We start from the raw sequence: 7,022 nt of genomic DNA on the forward strand, positions 1-7,022 counted from the left end.
ATAATCATTGTTTACAAAAAAAAGGGCTCACCATAGTATTTTTTTTTTTTTTGACAGGCAGAGTAGACAGTGAAAGAAAGACAGAGAGAAAGGTCTTCCTTTGCCGTTGGTTCACCCTCCAATGGCTGCCGCGGCCGGCGCACCGCGCTGATCTGATGGCAGGAGCCAGCTGCTTATCCTGGTCTCCCTTGGGGTGCAGGGCCCAAGCACTTGGGCCATCCTCCACTGAACTCCCTGCCACAGCAGAGAGCTGGCCTGGAAGAGGGGCAACCGGGACAGAATCTGGCGCCCCGACCGGGACTAGAACCCGCTGTGCGGGCGCCGCAATGTGGAGGATTAGCCTAGTGAGCCGCGGCGCCGGCCCTCACCATAGTATTTTTTAAATGTGATTTTTTTTTTTTTTTGACAGGCAGAGTGGATAGTGAGAGAGAGAGACAGAGAGACAGAAAGGTCTTCCTTTGCCGTTGGTTCACCCTCCAATGGCCGCTGCGGCCAGCGCGCTGCGGCTGGCGCACCGCGCTGATCCGATGGCAGGAGCCAGGTGCTTCTCCTGGTCTCCCATGGGGTGCAGGGCCCAAGCACTTGGGCCATCCTCCACTGCACTCCCTGGCCACAGCAGAGAGCTGGCCTGGAAGAGGGGCAACAGGGACAGAATCCGGCGCCCCGAGCGGGACTAGAACCCGGTGTGCCGGCGCTGCTAGGCGGAGGATTAGCCTAGTGAGCCGTGGCGCTGGCTAAATGTGATATTTGATTCAGCATTTAAAAGGGGAGTTCAGGCAGTGATATTTAACTTTCTATTGAAATTGAGAAGTGCTTTCTTCTTTTTTAATGAGCTTGGTAGGGATATTGCTATGCTCTGGACTTGTCCACTCAGAATTCCTATGTAGAAATCTAATTGCTAATGAGATAGTTTTTAAGAGGTGGGGTGTTAGGAGGTGATTAAGATCTTGGAGCCCTTAAGCAAATGTTGCAGGAAGCATGTTCGTACACACACACACACACACACACACCCCTACACCTGCCTCTGGCAAGCAAGGCTTTGGCAGCAAGGTGCTGTCTTTGAAGCAGAGAGCAGCCTTCACCACATCAGAAATCTGCTGGTGCCTTGAACTTGGACTTCCAGCCTCCAGACGGTGAGGAATGCATTTCTATTTTTTAGAATGTTACATAAACCCCTTCATGCTTTGTTGACTTGGGGAGATTTTAAACTTATTACAGTTTCAGAGAAGTGCATAATTAGTTATGCCTTTATCTGAGGGAAGTTTTTAGTTCCTTAACTGCCTGCTGGAAGCAATAACAATCCCTACCGCCTTTAGAATCTCCACTGTAGCTTATTATTCAATACAGATCTCCCTCCTATACTGGTACCTTGGTCAGGTTTGTAGCCTGTTGTCTGTCTCTAAAAGGCTGCAAAGGGTCCTGCATATTTTCTCAAATTTTATGCCACATTTTCTATGTGCATTTTCCTGAGATGGAGTCTATCATCAGATTCTTAAAGGGATTCTTAATCTCTGCCCACACTCCCCTGTGCAATAAATTGATCCTGCCATCGGAGACAAGGGGGTCTGTCTGTCTGTCTTTCTCTCCTGCCCTCCTTCCCAAGGCAAAGGGACAGATCTCCCAATCTGCTGGTTCACTTTCCCAACAGCCAGGGATGGGCCAGACTGAAGCCAGGGGCCCAGAACTCATCTTGGGTCTCAGACATGGCTGCCAGGGACCCAGACACTTGCGCCATTACCTGCTCTCCCCCGGGGAGGGCGTTGTCAGGAAGCAGAGCCAGGACTCCAGTCCTGGCGCGTGGTGGGGGATGTCTTACCCAGTGAACCAAACACCTGCCCTCAGGTTCTTCTTGATTAAAGTGACACAGTTATGTTTTTGCAAGTTTGAAAAAAGTGATTCTTTATCATTCTAAATTGAGTTTCTGTGGATTTTGGTTTTAATCTACTTGGAAAATTTTAAAGTATCTTCCAAATTAATTAGAGGCGCCATTGAAAATGGCAAGATATAATTGGAAAATTGTGACTGGAGGATGGATGTCATGGGAAGGAGGGAGGGGTTAATATTCCAGGAAGGGGCTGTGACTTGCAAAGCAGATTCCATTTTGCCCAGCCTCATGTGTGGCCCTGGGAGTCCCTGGGCCTGAGGCATCCCTAAGGCTTTCTTTACCATGGTAACTTGAGATGGAGAGAAGATAAGTCCCACAGACAAGTGAAGTAGGAAACTTGGGTAGGGTGGTGGCACTTAAGAACTGCCCCAGTGTTCAAAGTGGGTGCCTGATGAAGCAGTCTTTCCAAATCAAGGCCAGATAGGGAAGATCCTTGGTAGTAAGCATTCAGGGCATTTCCTTGGCATCGCTCTTTTCCATATTGTTTATTATTCCATATTGTTTATTTTTCCATATCGTTATTTTAGTCCTTTGTATCCTTGTTTAGTCCTTTGTATCCTTGTTTCTTTATGTGATGGTCAGGTAAGGCCACAAGAGGCACAGGAAAGGCTCAGGAAAACAAATTTGGGCTCGGATGTTTGGTCAGTGGTTACGATACTGGTGAAGTGGTTCCGTGGTTAATATAGTAGTTAAGATGCCTGCATCCCATATCAGAGTGCCTGGGTTCAGGTCTTGGCTTTACTCCTGGTTTCAGCTTCCTGTTAATGTGTACCCTAGGTGCTAGCAGATGAGGGCTCAAGTTCTTCAGTTTTTGCCGCCCACGGAGAGGCCCTGGTCTACCCCAGGTGATAGCTGGCCCTTTAGAATGAGCAAGTGGATAGGTGATCTCTGTCTCTCTGTATCTGTCTTTCAAATAAATAATATGTGATTATGAGACCCTGTCAAGTTTTCTTGTATACTATCAGCAAAATACTTTATATGATACTGAATTGCCAGCTTATGTCTAATGCTTCAGGGAATCACTGCTTTTTATGAAGCTTCACACTTAGCACACGTAGCACTTTTCCTGTTTTTCTTTTCATTTTTCAATGACATACTTCCAATTTTCTTTATAATCACAAACTTAACTCTCCACTAAATAAAGGATTCAGCAAGTAGTAAGTGGTTTCACTGTTCCTTAACAGTATAAACAAGGGCTATAATCAGTGATCCAATCTCAAAATGTCAGTTTCTCTCATATACAATATTTTTTGTACTTTGTATGTGTTTCTTTTAATTAAAATTGAACCTTCACTGTAGATGCTAATTGGAGCAGTTTTATAATGTTAAGAAGTATGTCAGTATCAAGGTGTAATGCTTAATAGCTGCATAGAGCAGCTAGTCTCTTGTTCTTTTGTAATACTACGTTTGAGAGGCATAGGAGAAGAGAAATTTACCATCTACTGATTCATACCCCAGATGCCTGTGATGCCCAGAACTGTGCTGAGCTGAAGCTGGGAACCAGGAGCTCAGTCCAGGCCATTCATGTGGGTGGCGGGAACCCAGCTACTTGAGCCATCGCGTGCTGCCTCCCAGGCTCTGCATTAGCAGAAGCCGGGTCAGGAGCTGGAGCAGCGTACGGAACCCTGGCACCTCCAGCGTGGGACCTGGGTGTCTTAGCCAGCATCTTAGCTGCTAGTCTGAATGCCTGCCCCTGCCTCTACGTTTAAATGTACGAGAAACGTCGTCTACTGTGAACACTCCTGTTTGGGAAGGGAAGGAGTGGGAGTCACAGTGGCTTTGTCCATGACTGGAGTGCCGCCATGCTGTGTGAGCATTGCGAAGGCCCATCCCTACAGTAAGGAAGTTCCTTGATTCAACCCTACTTTTACAACCTGGGAAAAACCATGTTGTTCGTTCTTGTGTTTGGCCAAGTCTAACAAGGTGCTAGGAGTGTGTTCTCTTCTGGTGCTGGGTAACTTTTTCAGTCAACTTTGGTAGTTTCAATTTTGAGACCATTTCATAGGCTTTTAACTGGCTCATTGTTGATTGGAGCAATAAAATGCCTTCAGCAACTTAGTAGGCTTCTGATCTGTTTTCTATTTGTCATTTCCTTTGCCAGTTACCACATGGAAATTCCTTTTTTGACCTTCTTTTCAAGCTGTAGCCTTGGCTCTGTTAATTTGAATTTTACAAGTGGGCCTAGTACTTTGGCTTAACCATGAATTCTTAACAGGACTTTGTTGCTTAAAGCCCATTTTATTCTTCCTGTAACTTGCTTCAGGGATCCAGGATGCCCCTGGGTGGTTTCTACCATCATTAACACATGGGTTTCAAGGTTGCCAAAGGAAAAGAGCGTGTTGGAATGAGCATGGGAGATGTTCTTAGGTCAGGCCTGGAAGAGGAAGGTGGTAGGCAGAACTCTAAGAATCTGGGTGCACCCTGCCCGCGCTGGGGTCCTCAGAGGTCCGGGTTGTCTGAGCGCCACTCTGCCTGCACTTGTCCTGGAAACTCTTCTGGCCCCCGCAGCCTGAGGACTGGCAACACGTCCGGCATCGCCCTCAGCAGACTCGCCCAGGAGAGGAAAGCATGCTGGAAAGACCACCTGTTTGCTTCGTGGCTGTCCCGACAAAGAATGCTGACTGCACGATGAACCTCATGAACCGGGGTGCGCCATGCCCGCAAGGAAAGGGACTCCCTGGGAGGGAGGCCTCTTCAAGCTGCTGATGCTTTTCAAAGAGGACTACCCGCCCTTGCCCCCGACATGGAAATTTGAGCCCCTCAGCCTAGTGTGCCTGTCCACCCCGGAGGAGGACAAGGCCTGGAGGCCCGCCATCACAATCTAACAGATCTTGTTAGGAATTCAGGAACTGCTAAGTGAACCAGACATCCAGGACCCAGCTCAAGCAGGCACCTACATGATTTACTGCTAAAACAGAGTGGAAATGGTTCCAGCACAGCCCAAGAAGTTTGCACCCTCCTAAGCAGCGACTGTGGTGTCATGCAAGGAAGGGATGCGTTTGGCAAGAACTTGTTTTACAAGGTTTGCAGCTCTGAGGTTGCTCCGTACAACGCTAGTGACCTAGGGGAGGTTGGGTGGGTGCCTGGTCCATTGCCCCCACCGTACCCAGTGCTCCATTGGCTGAACAGCCCCCATTCTCACACAGGGTTTCTTCCTCCAGTCTTTTGTATTTTTGATTGTTATATAAAACTCACTTTTATTTTAATATTGATGTCAGTATTGCAGCTGCTGCAAAATGATAAACTTTTTTTTTTTTTTTTTGACAGGCAGAGTGGACAGTGATTTGAGAGAGACAGAGAGAAAGGTCTTCCTTTTCCGTTGGTTCACCCCCCAATGGCCACTGCGGCTGGTGGCACCGCGCTGATCCGGAGCCAGGAGCCAGGTGCTTCTCCTGGTCTCCCATGCTGGTGTAGGGCCCAAGGACTTGGGCCATATTCCACTGCACTCCCGGGCCACAGCAGAGAGCTGGACAGGAAGAGGAGTGACCGGGATAGAATCCGGCGCCCCAACTGGGACTAGAACCTGGTGTGCTGGCGCCGCATGCAGAGGATTAGCCTATTGAGCCGTGGCACTGGCCAAAATGATAAACTTTTATACTCGAGCAAGTCCCCCAGGCACTAGTCCCCTTGCTCTTGGACGTAGGCATGCTTCACAGTAGCACGTGCTGTGGCCTCCCGCTGACTGTGTCAGAAGAGAATCCCATGCCCTCCCTCCTTCGGGCCATGCTGTGTGCCCAGAAGCCTGGGACAGATCCAGCGGCGTCCCCACCGCATCGCCCTATCTCTTTTTCATGGGGCGTTTCTCTATTGTTGCTGTTTAGAGTCATTAAATTTTATGTGATGTCAAAAAAAAATTCTTAGTGACTCTGGGTGTTGTATAAGCATCTCGCTTTTGAGTGTGGGTACAAACTTCCATGTGGAAAGGTGTCACTCCCATGATGGATAGTTTGTATGGCTGAAGCGAGATTATGTGGTTGTACTTAATCTAATCTCGTGACCCTTTAAACAGCAGGGCTTTTTTTCAGGTTGGTAGCAGAAGGGGATAAGAGAAATCCGAAGTAAGGAATGTAGGCGTCCTCTAAGCAGAGAGAGGCTTGTGGATGACAACCAGCAGGGAAAGGAGGGGCAGCCTCCCTGGGCCTGCAGAGAGGAGCCCAGTCTAGCCAACATCTTGAGTTGGACTTTATGCCACCCTGAATGGAGAGCCCAGTCTAACTGGGCCAGAGTTCGATTTGTAGAACTGAGATAATAAATGGGCATTGTTTTAAGCTGCTAAATTTGTGGTAATTTGGAATACAACAGTAGAAAACTAATAGAAGGAATAATCATTTCTGTTAATGTTCAGTTGATTGGAACGTGTAACACAGCCCCTCTATGGTTCACCTAAGTACAGAGGAAGAAGGCAAGGATAGTCAAGTGGGTTGTGGTTAGAAAGCCAGAAGCTTTTGCCATCACTTCTGTCTATAACACATTAATATATGTGTGTACTTAGAAGTATGTGTGTGTATGATACACAACATAAACACACATGTATGAAATTCAAGTCCACTTTGCTTAATCAGCTCTCATTATAACATAAGGTTCAGTATTCCCTTACGTCTTTTTTTAAAAAAAATATTTTACGGATTATTTTCCCCCAAAGTACTTAGATTTTTTGATATTTAAATGCTTTTCTTTGGTGAGACACAACTTTATTTCGGTGGTCCTTCATCATTTAAATAAAACTTACTTATTTGAGAGACAGAGAGAGGGAAGGGAAAGGGCAAATGGAAGTGGAGAGACAGACAGAGGTTGCGCTTGCATCCCCTGGTTTGTTCTCCAAATGCCTGTGACGGCCTTGGCCCTGCATGAAGCAGTGACCATTGGCTCCCAGGGCCGTTACTGGCAGACGCTGGAGTTCGGAGCTGGAGGAGAGTATTGAGCTCACACAGATGGGCTCTTTGATCTTGGACATTCAGCTTGCAAAACTGAGCTAAATGAACTTATTTTCTTTATGAAGTACCAGCTTCAGGTGTGCAGTCATAGCAACACAAAATAGACAAAGATAGTTAATGTTGGGTCATCCAGAGGTCCTTTTCTCTTGCACTTGATTTCTGTCCCCTTTTCTACATTTTACTTAACTTTAATAAACAAAAAA

At 47.1% G+C, this 7,022-nt stretch overlaps 1 pseudogene; it reads left to right on the top strand.

Annotated features, from left to right (window-relative positions):
- The first annotated feature begins 3,362 nt into the window (after window positions 1–3,362).
- Window positions 3,363–5,050, top strand: LOC149128779 (SUMO-conjugating enzyme UBC9 pseudogene; annotated as a pseudogene).
- Window positions 5,051–7,022: the final 1,972 nt, after the last annotated feature.

The sequence above is a fragment of the Oryctolagus cuniculus genome, chromosome 1 (genome assembly GCF_051225735.1).
Source record: "Oryctolagus cuniculus isolate XC-2025 breed Fujian yellow rabbit chromosome 1, ASM5122573v1, whole genome shotgun sequence".
NCBI classification, from domain to species: Eukaryota; Metazoa; Chordata; class Mammalia; order Lagomorpha; family Leporidae; genus Oryctolagus; species Oryctolagus cuniculus.